This window comes from Centroberyx affinis, unplaced genomic scaffold (assembly GCF_046629955.1).
Source record: "Centroberyx affinis isolate AG114_WGS23_722 - 3 ecotype Tasmania unplaced genomic scaffold, CSIRO-AGI_Caff_v1 ptg001696l_1, whole genome shotgun sequence".
In the NCBI taxonomy this organism is placed as follows: Eukaryota; Metazoa; Chordata; class Actinopteri; order Beryciformes; family Berycidae; genus Centroberyx; species Centroberyx affinis.
This window is the reverse complement of record NW_027280112.1, coordinates 12,416-25,237: the sequence shown is the minus strand read 5'-3', so window position 1 is coordinate 25,237 and position 12,822 is coordinate 12,416. Positions and strand designations below refer to the sequence as shown.

At 41.5% G+C, this 12,822-nt stretch overlaps 1 pseudogene; it reads left to right on the top strand.

Moving 5' to 3' along the window:
- Positions 1-2: 2 nt before the first annotated feature.
- Positions 3-12,711, top strand: LOC139651651 (serine/threonine-protein kinase MAK-like; annotated as a pseudogene).
- The last annotated feature ends 111 nt before the right edge of the window (positions 12,712-12,822 follow it).

The window sequence follows — 12,822 nt, the reverse complement described above, 5'->3', positions numbered from 1 at the left end:
CTCTGTGGAAGATGAACCGCTACACCACGCTGAAACAGCTGGGTGACGGCACCTATGGCAGCGTGCTCATGGGCAAGAGCAACGAGTCTGGGGAGCTGGTGGCCATCAAGAGGTGAGTGTGGGCTGAGTTTCCAGAGTCTGGTAGATGAAGACATGCCAGGGTCGTACTGTATTGTGGCTGCTGTGTACTAGTCTTGTTTTGTCTTGAAGCCTTAAGCTGATTAAACCCTGAGGGACTGTGCAAGGTGCTTTGAGATGCTAGACCCAAACATCCATTACCTCCTTGCATAGACATGCAGAGTGAGAGTAGATGTTGAGTGTAAAATTGTGCTACTTTAAGACGAGTGTTTGGCCTTTATTTGCATCAGTTGTGAATTAGCAATTTATCAGTGAAAACAAGCTCTTGAGATGATCAGATTTGGGATCTCACGTGGAAGACTACAGATGCAGGTGACTTGTCGTAGCGTGGGCTACTGTTCCTACAGAAAATGTCTTGCTATGTCAAGTCAAACATGCCAGTTGCCTGTCAGCCATCTTTCTGTCTGTTAACTTTCTTGCTGAACATTTTCTACTTTTCCCATTATTTGTGTCCAGTCATATCTTCTTCATTCACAAAGACTTTATTTTAAGGATCAGCTGCCTAAAAGTCGGTCTGTCTTAGGCTAGAGTTAATAATGAATGTCGCACAAAGGCTCCGCCAGGCACTGTTTGTAAATGTAAGGTTATAGTGCAAGGTGATACTAGTGACGACAGTGAAAGGAGTGAAAGTACACCGCGTAGTGTTGCCCCTGGAGTGTGGGAAAGGCATTATGAAAGTCTCCAATACTGAAAAGGAATGACAGGAGAACAGGTTACACAATTGGTGTAAAATATAGATAGATGGGATTCTTTACTGTGATAATGGGTAGGACTAATTCCAGACGACCACAGCTTGAGTCACACTATATATGCCAATAACTTGCAACAGTTTTTTGGCGCAGCCCATAGTAAAGAATGTCCTCAAGAGTATTATAGCTTTTCTACAATGGTTCCCAACACGTGTAGGTCCTCTTCAAAGTAGGTTCTCTTCAAAGTAGTGTAGATACATAAGAATAACAAGAAAGAGAGAAAGATGACTAACTAGATCCCTGTTTGACACAAAAGTTGTCATAGCAATCAGTAAAGCAGGGCTAGACATACGTTGAAGCTGCACTAGGCAAGGTTTTTATGTGAACATACTCCCATGTTATCAGCTAAATCACAAATTGGGGCTACAGTAGAGAAGAGCGTCCCAGCCCCCTCGAACTGAGACCCTGAAGATTTGCCCAAATTAAATTCTTCTGTCGGGTGTGTACACTTTTCCACACACAGGAAGCGACGAATCGCAACATAAGAGCGAAATACAAAACTTTCTCCAGCGGGCAATGAAAACCGGACGCAGCAACGATGGCTGAACCTGCTGCCAAAATATATTTTTCACTGTCTCTACCCCCATCAGCCACTGAGAAGAAGAAATTTAGGTGAAAGGAGTGCGTAGTTTACTGATGTTGCGTTACATGATTTCTGGGTGATGAAGTCCTTCAAACTTTCAAAAATTGTGTGTGCGAAGTTGCCTAGCGCAGCTTTATTATTGGCACACATTAACAGGCTCAAATAATTATCAGATTACTCAGTACAGACAATATATTACTGTATTAAAATGTTGATCGTAAAAGGTTAATGGCATACAAATCTGTTTTTTTTCTGTAGGATGAAGAGGAAGTTTTATTCTTGGGATGAGTGCATGAATCTGAGAGAGGTGAAGGTAAGAATCATTACAGCGAACATTAAACCGGCAAGTAATTCCAACAGATGACGACCACAGCTTGAGTCACACTATATATGCCAATAACTTCAGCTCATATTTGGCACCTTACTCACTGGCATCATATATTTTAGACCACAAATCTCTCAGCCAGGAAAATTCAGCTCTTATCATTGCAGCATTTGTCTGGGTTAAGGCCCGACTCATCCAAGAGTTTTGGGTACAGTAAAGCTATTGATAATTGGGGAAGAAACTGATACAATATATTTGCCAATAATGATTTAATTTTGTGGTATAATTGATAATGAGATAGTCTCTCTGGACCACATTCTTGCAATTCTGAAGCATACTGATATTCAAGGATTTTGTTTTCTTTCTTCTCGGGTCTAGTGTAGAGTAAATGCAGAAAATCTTAAAAATAATCATTAGCCATTGTGCCAAAATGTCACAGCCAGACAACACAGGGCAAACAAGCGCCAGAGGGGAGTTTGTCAGACAAACTTGGAGCGAGTGAGGGGCAGAAGTGATGGATAGTGGAGGGCGCCGGTGCTCCAGGGTCCAGTGGGATGGAGTTCGAAGGCGTTTCAGGTGGAGGGCAGAGGGAGTGTGTCCGGGGTAGAGAGGCATCCAGTCAGTCCACTCCATCTGTCAGAAGAGAGAAAACTATGGGCTCTGGGGACAAGCTGAAGCCACACTGATCTGCCTCTGTGGTTGAGGCTGCCTCTCTTAAAGGAGCCAGGAATTGACATTAGGTGTGATGGTTGACAAGCTCCAGCTGTAGACAGTTGTCTCCCCGATTGACTTCTCCCTCTGTATTTTGGCTTTTCGGTGCTGTAAGCAGTGAATGCCAGCAGGTCATGGGTTGAGAAAGCAAAGGTTCCTGGTTCAAGTCCCTGCCAGGACCTTGTTCTCACACAGCTGATATAGTATTATTGGTTGGGCCCAATCCATCCTGTTGTAGTAGTTTAAATTCTGTGTTGTGTTTTGTGTGTCACAAAGTTGCCCAAGCCTGGCTTTTGTTTGCCATTCAGCCATTTATTGTCCCACAGATGACACAGTCACTGGTGGCAACCTGAGAATAAACAAGGCAGATATCGTTCAAAATGTTCTCTTGTCATTTTGAATTCTGTTGCATTTCATGATGGATCACAAACTTGATCCGTTGTATAAGTGATAGGGCTGAACAATTAATCGAAATCTTAGCGAAATCGCAATATGGCCTACTGCAATTTTCAAATCGCAGGAGGCACAATATTTATAAAAGGCGAAATGTTTGTCAAAATACCATTTTAAATTAAATATTGTCGTGCTGCAGAGATGTCCTGGCCTACACATCATATTCTACAGACTTAAGAAAACATCCATCACACCATAATCATTTGAATATGTTTTTCAATGAAAATGAGAATAATGATGTAAAAATGATCATTCCCTCTAATATCGCAAATCATATCGCAATTGCAATATCAGTCAAAATAATTGCAATTAGATATTTTTTCAAAATCGTTCAGCCCTACTAAGTGAATGAGCAAGTTTTAAATTAACACACAGATTCTATACATGAAATAGAATTAAAAATGGGTACGGTCGGTGACATATTTACATGCAAGATATATATTTATTATTTTGGATGGTAAGACTATTCTTGGCAGTTAATTGTTTTTAGTTTACCAGCCCTTGGCAAGTGATCCAGAAAGTTAATTTCAGACCCATGTCCAGGTAATAGCAGTGATAGCACATGTTACACTTGCTGATGCTTAGTAACTCTACTGTTTGTCTCCCCTACATACTTTGATCGTCTTGTTATCAGTCGCTGAAGAAGCTGAGCCATGCCAATGTGGTGAAACTGAAGGAAGTCATCAGAGAAAATGACTACCTCTACTTTGTCTTTGAGTATATGAAAGAAAACCTCTATCAGCTCATGAAGGAAAGGTAAGAACACATCAGGCACTAATGTTAAATGACCATGAATTCACAGTTGGTTAAGCATGAGTTAATGTTTTATTTCAGCATTTTACCAGTTAGACGTTCAGATAAGACATTTTCCGGATTTAATTTTGCAGTTTTCTTCATTACTGTTCTCATTTATTAACGTGAGAATTATTTGGGTCAGCTTGAGTCACCATGTGTCGGTCTTCGTTTCACAGAAGCAAGTTGTTCCCTGAGTCACTCGTCAGAAACATGACATTTCAGATATTACAGGGACTGTCCTTTATTCATAAGCATGGTAGGTGACTTATGCAAGGCCTTTCAGTGCAGATAGAAGAGAAACTGAGTCTGTCTTTGCCCCTTAATGAAATACTGCATTATCAGGCTGTCAGCATTATCTAGGTATAAACAGTTAATAATTGTGTGAACAGAAAACAACAAACACGACTAAACTGGAAGGGTACATGAGCGCTGGACGGTTGATAAGACGTAAGACATTGCAGGATTTTCCTCGCTGTAACAAAAATGACTCACTTTCTCTTGCGCCTCACTGAGAAGAGGAGGTGTGAGTGCTACCAAAGCCTAACCGTCCAAAATTGCTTCTCATGGAGAAATCAACAGTGTTTTTAGCCCTCCAGGCGTTGGTGTCACTCCCACTTCAACAAGGTGTGGTTTTTTTTTCTATACTGTTTTCCTTTATCCTCTCTTTCTTTCTTTTTCTCTTTCCTTCTTTTGTCTTTTACCACCTTGCCTCTGCCAGGGAAGAAAAGATGTTTTCTGAAAACGAAATAAGGAACATTCTGTTCCAAGTATTGTCTGGCTTAGCATTTGTGCATAAGCACGGTAAGAGACTCTTCCCCTCTTTCTCGTTTCCTTCCTATCACCTTAAGGCTTGGCTTGAGTGTGCTTTGGCAGGTTAAAGCATGTTTTTTTTTTTATTAATGAGATGTTTTAAATCTGTGTTTGAGATTAAACTTAAAAAAGTGATATACACCAATGGAGAGAAATAGTTGTAGTAGTAGTAGTAGTGATAGTATTAACAGGCAACAACGATTTTATTTCTGAGGAGAATGCAAATATAGACAGATGTCAGCAACAGTACGGGTTTATTTGACCTGTTCATTTTTTCCCAGGTTATTTCCATCGTGATATGAAACCAGAGAACTTGCTCTGCATGGGACCAGAGCTGGTTAAGATCGCTGATTTTGGACTAGCCAGAGAAATCCGCTCCCAGCCGCCTTACACTGACTATGTGTCCACAAGATGGTAAGACTGTTTTACAGGATGCGGTTGTATCTGTCACACTGATGTCTGCCTCTCTCCTCGTGATGGGAGTTGTTTACGGTTTTACCGGTGTAGTCTGGCCTGAAGTGAACTTTTGACTTACAGTAATGTCAGACAGCGTGTGCTTTGAGCAGAGGCGTAAACCCTTAGATCAAATTGATCCCGACATGGAGAAGGTAAATCCCTTCAGGAGACGGAGAGGAAGGCACACCGATTAGACGGTGGAGAAACATTGGGATTACAAAGGCTCAGTAGGCCAGTATCCTGCTATCTACACTATATTTACACTCATTTGACACTCTTATTCAAAGCTGGCCTTTCTGTTGACAGTATAATATGTCTTATAGTCTGATCTGGGATGGACCACCTGTGTGGTGTGTCTCAAAAACTCAAATTTAATTCATTAAATCAATCAAAAAATATCAAAATTTCTCTATTTATAATCAACCTATTAGGTCTATTGTAAGCTAATTATTTCCTCAATAGTTTGGTAATGCTCATGAGAGACATTTATTATACGTAAGATAAGACAAGATGAAACTTTAATGATGCCAGTGGGGAAATTGAGGCATTGGAGCAACAAATAGTTATAGAATACAGCAGGAGAAATAGAATATAAACATAAAAATAGAATATAAACAAGAATATAGCGAATTGGGGTTAGACAAACTTGCAAATGCAAAATTGGCTTAATAAACTGGGTTCATCAGCCCAAATACAGTACTGTTGATTGGCCAGTAGCAGAGCAATAACCAAACTTTTTTTTGTCTACAGGCTAGTTAATACCTGCAACTGTCACTATTTTACCAATCAGTTAGTTTTTTCGAAAAGAATATGGCCACCATTTCTCAAAGTTATCAAAGTGGCTGGAAATTTGCAGCTTCCTGTACCTGTCCTGTGTCGGCCAGGTACCGCGCCCCTGAGGTTCTGCTCAAGTCCAACTCCTACAGCTCGCCCATCGACATCTGGGCGGTGGGCTGCATCATGGCCGAGCTCTACACACTCAGACCGCTGTTCCCTGGAAATAGTGAGGTGGACGAGATCTTCAAGATCTGTCAGGTGCTGGGAACACTGAAGAAGGTTAGTGATCAGAACAGGTGGAACATCTCGTGGTTCTGCTGTCATGGTGGACGCAACCAAAGTCAATTCATCATTTACATACAGTAATGGTAACAAAAAAACATAATTTCTGTTGTTGGAGAAAAGTGATGCATGAACTTTCATTGTGTATTTGACGCAGTAGAAAAACTGAAGAGTTTGAAGTAATTGAAGTCAATTTTGTATACACACACAAGCATGCACACACATACACACAGATGATTCACTGGTTGTTTTCTCACACATCAGTCAGATTGGCCTGAGGGCTACAACTTGGCCGCCTCAATGAACTTCCGCTTCCCCAAGTGCGTCCCCACCAGCCTGAGATCCCTGATCCCCCACGCTAGCAATGAAGCGATTACTCTGATGAAAGACATGCTGCAGTGGGACCCCGACAAAAGGCCAACGGCTGTTCAGGTACCCTTGAACCTGTTAGGTTTAAACCTACATTGGTTGGGTGTAAATACGAAAGTGTAAACAACAAGAGGGAACAAGAAACTGTGACGACAAAGATGAGAGAAGAGACAGCAGGCTAACGGTGAGGCGACAGTGTTTGCAAAGTAACGTGAGCCATTTGGTGGATGCTTTTATCGAAAGCGCCTTTGAGTACCATGAGTGCATCTATTTTTAGCATGGGTGGCCCAAGTGGGAATCAATCACCTTAGCCTGGCACTGTTAATACCATGCTTTGCACGTTGAGCTGTACTGAGCCATTGCACACCCATCGACCGATACAAGATATGAGATAGACGCACATCCTAATGAATTTTTTTTTTGTTAGCAGGTGCTGGAGTGTAGTAGCTTACAAGGAATTATGAAAAGGAGAACACCACACACTGCTGCCAGAGCTCCTACATATTTATTCAACTATTTTGCAGTGTTTCAGCATTTAGCACTGAGAGCAGTGTGCAGCGGTCTCCTTTTTCATGATTAATATACAAGATATCATACGTGATACTCTGTGTCCCATAAACCTTTGGTTGTTTTCTGCACATTACACTATTCATTTCCTATTCATTTAATGTGTCTAAATGTGTTTATTTAATGTGTCTTTTATGTTTTCTGTAAGTTTTGTCTGTTGTCAGTATGTGCTGTGTTTTATCCCTTGCTGCAAGTTCCCCATGAAGAAATCAAAGTCTGTAACTTGTGAACTATGTAGTTGATGATATGTCTTTCTTTGGTTTGTATCGTTTGTATTTTCCAGGCTCTGCGGCATCCGTACTTCCACGTCGGCCAGGCGCTCGGTCCTCCTCCGAAGTACCTGGAGCAGCATAAGGCCCAGGCTAAGGCGGCAGAGTCGGCTGCAGAACCGAAGCCCCTGTCCCTCTGTAAGGCAGACCTAGAGTCCTCCGAGCCCGGTAAGAACCAAGCCGAGCCCCAGACCGGCGGCCCCAGATCTCAGCACCAGCCCCTCCAGCAGATCCCCGTTCCCCAGGAGAACATGGAGCAAAGCGCTGTGGGTCCGGACACGCTGACGCTGGAGCAGCCTGAACCGCTCAGCCTGGTTAAGAACAGGCAGCCGGTGAGCTGGCAGGCTGTAGTCATCTCTTGTCTTTCAGTTTGGGTTTCTGAGCCTCAAAAGGGTAATGTGACCTTATCGGGCCTCATTTACAGTACTGTAGTTTTCCTACCTTGATTCCATTGCGTGTTAATTTCAAAGAATACGATAAAAAACTGTTTAAAATAATATGTATTACATTCATGCACAGGATAATGATAGAAATTAATTTCAGCATTTGACATTAGTTTTTCATGAATCCAAACTTTCCTGTGGATTCGATTGTGTGATACAAATTTTTGATACAAAATATTTATCAAAAGGCCCATTATTTAAGAAGGATGAGAGCAGCTAAATATTAACTCTTAAATATTAATTCACTTGCAAGGATGAAAAAGTGATCTCTCCACTCCTATGACAGAGAGCAGCTCCTTCAGGATCAGAGAACAGCATAACCGGAGTGAGGAGCGGACGCAGGCGATGGGCCAGACGTCCATCAAAGCTGCCGACAGCTGGGACGACTTCGACGACGCCGACGCCGGAGTTTCCATCTCCAAAAAACCCACCATCAGCTCTCTGAAGGAGAGGACACACGACGCGTCTAGCTGTCGGTGAGAGCGCTTCCCTTCATTTAAAGAAGGCATGTTTTTGTCACAGTTTTGCTAAAATATAATAATCCCTTTTTACTGTTTAGCTTTGCAGAGTCAAAGTCCTACAGTAAACACAGTACAGTAACCAAGCCGCCAAGCAACAGCGGGCTGAACAGAGCCGACTCCACCACCTTGTCCGCCAAGCAGCACTACCTCCGCCAGTCCAGGTACCTGCCTGGTAAGACTGTGTGATCCACCTGCAGACCCTCCTTGAACACTACCGAACCACTTAATAACTTTAGGGTGAAACCTTTTTTACACCTGACAAAAAAACATAATAAAAAGACCACTGTCAGCATCAGCATTTGAGCTCCTGTTCTTCCTCAAGCAGTGTTAAGTTTACTTAACGATATGTGACTTTACTTTAGTTGTACAGTGAAGCAAAGTGATAAAAAATACAGGGAGAAGAGAAACAAATTACAAATTTGTACAAGATAAAAAAAAACAAGGGACTATTAAAACATCTCTCCTCAATCCAAATGAAAGAAAAACAAATACGTTTTTTTTTTTTAAATTAAGATGACACAACTGAATTTGACTGAAGAATTAAATGAAAACCGAACACAATATGGTGGAAAAGACACATAAAATGACAGATAATATACTTTTGGTTCTTGCTAAATATTGTTCTCAATAGCCCCCTTTCAACTGAAGGCCAAAACCCCAAGAACTTTGGCCCAGGAAATCTAGCCTGAACTTAAGCACTGGGCTAAACTTGTTAAAGTGTTTCCACTGAGCAACCTGGTCCCTGCCAACTAAAACAACTAACTTACACAACTGCTTGTCATCAAACATTGCTGTCAAATGTACCGTATAATTGTTAACATTAGTTTTAATTACTTTGTGGGAAGTTTTAAAAAAGAACAAGGTTGCAGGATGAGGCTAACATCAACATAAAAAAACAAAGTGTCATTGCTGGGCAGTGATTTAAACGCCTACTGAAGGCGTTAAAGTAAACAAAAACTGCCTTGCCTGTGTAAGCAAAGGATTTTTTCCCCCTTTAACATTAGTCCTTTACTGCTGTGTGTGTCAAACTTGGAAAGTGAGTGATAGTAATTGGGGTATTTTTTAGACAGCTAAATAAGGCCAATTTTGGTTTTAATATACGGTATCAGGCTAAAAAGTTGTTTCCAACTCGTAACAGTCTTATTTTTCTATGTGTACACCCCCTATTTGAAAAAATATAGAATGTGATGATATATAAGCATCAGGGCTAACAGCTTTGGCCCTGAGGATTTGGAAGGCCCAAGTAGTTGGGCTTGAGTTCCTGGACTAGCCCTGTTTTGGCCTAGGCCAACCCAGTGGAAAGGGGTCTGGAACTAAGTTCAAGCACCAGGTTTGGCCCTCAGTGGAAAGGGGGCTAATGTGCTGGAGCACATTGAAACCCAGTCCATGGCTGTTTTATCATACAAACAACTTGATAACTCCAATGACATACCCACTGCCCACATAGGTACTAAGTCTCAATAGCATGTGACATGGTTCCATCAGATCTGGTGTACTGTTAAAGTGTTGTGTGGGCTCAGGCACAGTGTTATTATTCTGAGCTGTATGTCTTTTTTCAGGAGTAAATCCAAAAAGCAACTCATCTATAGGAAGCCAGGCAGGCAGAAACCTGTGGGGCAGCTCCTGCTCAACCAGAGGACAGGGGTCCGAGTATCCACTTCATAAAGGTAAGAAGTACTCTAAGGATAAATCATATTCATGTAAGAGTTGTGTATAATTCCCATACCTGCTCTGAGTACCAAGTAGGTGGGGTTCACTGCATAAGAACAATTTACAGTGTCAGATAAGTTGGCAGTCACAGGAAGGTAGTAGTGTCTGAACCAGTGTGAAAAATGAACTGGGCTGGTAAACTAAAAAATACTATTCTTCTACTAACAATTATCAATAGCTATCAGTTATCAATATACATTTTTGTCACCCCGCCTGTCTTCAATGCTATTTCATGTGCAGAATCAGGTACTGTGTGTTAATTTAAAACAAGGTCATTCACCTACACAATGGATCAAGCTTGTAATTCATTACGCAACATTATTCAAAATCACAAGACAGCATTTTGAAGCATGTGGCAAGTGACTCTTATTGATTTGTCTGCCAAAATGTTTTCATTTTACTGGCATTTGGTGCTTGGTGGGTGTTAGTTTTGGATCCTGGTCTGAACTTTCTGGTTGTATTGTCCTGATGATGTAAACCCCACCCATCTGGTTCTCCAAGCAATTTAAAACAAATGCTTGTAATAATTTGGAAAGACTATTTCATCCAGGTCTTATAGTAAAATCTAGTTATATGAGATGTTACAGGCATTCAAGTGAGTCGTTTTACAAAGTTGGGTTAGGGTTAGGGTCCATTTTGCCTTAACTTGCATTATCACCCAACCTCTGTCACAGTGTAATGACCTCTAACGACTAGATTACTCAATTACTACTAGATTACAAACTGCAGGGAAAGCTAATACAGTTTTATAACTACAGCAGCTAATTACAACATTACACAGATAAGGCGAGGTCAAGGTAACATGCCTCCTGTTTCTCATTGTTCTTCTCCTGCCCTTTTCATGGTAGTTGACCGGAACAGCGTATCTGAAATGAGCTCAAGCGTCACATTGTAGTGAAATGAGGAAACCTGTATTATTCATGATAAGTTGCCCATCACACAAAAAGCACATATTGCTTCCCCTGTATCCCTTATTCATGAGATCAGGGGAGTATTAAGCAGCCAGGGAAAGATCAAATGTCCATCCAAGACTGAGGCTGGAGATCAGGCTCCAGATCACTTTCTTTATCTGAAAGATTCATTTTGGACTTGGAAACAGATTCATCCGCACTGCTATCAACCCCGCCTTCTTTCCAGTGAAACTTACCTAACCCTAACTGCTGCAAAGTACACACTTCGCAGCTCCTATCTTCTCACTGTGTGTGCTAGCTATATTCCTCCTCCACTCATTCTTCTTCTCCTTTCCTGTCTTGTGATGTTGGTGTAGACATTAGTCTTCCCAAACTAACAGATAAGCAGCCTCTAAAAGAAAAGACCCTCGAGGATCTTGAACTATCCAAAGGTATCTTGAAAATTTACGTGCAAAGGCAAGAGATGTAGTTTATAGGATTAGAGGTATTTGTGACTTGATTTGTCTTGTGACAGATGTTTCCACCTGGCTGATATCTATTTTACCAACATGTGTATCGTATGCAGGGGTAACTATAGTGGAAAAAATCTGAGTAACTATAGACTGATTATGGACACTTTTGAGTTTAATTATTGGATTCCTGAGGCTCGAGTTTGAAGGGAAAAACACTTTGATTGTGGGATTATTGATAGATAAAAACATTGACATTATGGTTGATAAAGGATATAGATCATAAAGCTGTTGAAATTCTCAGTCTGTAAAGTGTAATACATTGTTTTACTTCATGTTCTGTTTATTAAAGTAATCCAAAAATATCTGAAGTAATCATATTACATTACTGAGTGGTTTACGTTACTGATTACAGTTTTAAGCAGGTAATCAGTAATCTGTGATGGATTACATTTTGAGTGTGTTATTTACAGACGTCTTCATGAGCAACACCTTCAACCCAACCAAGACGTACATGTCTCCCTTCCAGAAGAACGCGACAGGAGCGCCTGGACAGAGGATCACACTGGCACCGATAGGAGGAACCTCTGCCAGTGAGTCCGACCAGGCCGCTCTCTATTTCCCCTGTAGTAGACAGTGTATATATATAAAAAAAAAACTCTGTATTTCAGACTGCTGCAGTTATGGTACCAGTCAGCCATGGGTCAAATAGTAATGGCACATAATTCTTCGGGTTTGTTTTAATCTGTTTGGAGTTGCCCGTTATTACCACCAACGATTAATGTAATAATGTAATCTTATGTGAATGAGGTCATGAACAGGTCATCCAGTTGAAGGACTTTTTTTTGGAAGCACTGTTTGACCCTAATCTGGTTAAACCTGTTCATGTCGATGTCCTGTCTTCCAACATTTGCCTCTGTGATTCTTACCTAGTTTTTTTTTTGTGTATCTCTTCTCCTCAGTTGATCTTTCAGCTGCTGCTGATCTGAGAATTGATTCTAAAATCAAACCGTCCAAAAACAAGTCCTCTTCAAATAAACTGTCTTCCTCAAATACAGGTAAAAAAAAAAACTGCACTATGAGTGTAATAAATGTATTTTTATATCAGTTTCTACAGTACGACCTTACGATGAGGCATTGTCCAAACACACTGTCTCTTCTCCCAGAGTACGAAGGGTGGAGGAGCAAATCTTTGAAACCTCAGATCCCAGGCTCCAGCGGCAGCGCTGTGGGGAAGAACACGCTGTCCAGGAACCCGCACATCCAGCCGGTGCACGGACGAGTCGACTGGACCGCCAAATACGGAGCCCATCGGTAGCGAAGCCCGCCGTGTTCAACCAGTGACTCATGGGAGAAATTCCCACTGCACTCTTTGCCAGGAGACGCACTCCAATGAACGGCTTCATGCTGCCAACACACAGTGTGCAGCAGCGTCTCCTGCTAGTGTTTACCATTGTGTCAACTGTTGTCCAGTGTTGTGCAAGAGTCCCACGACTTCAATCTT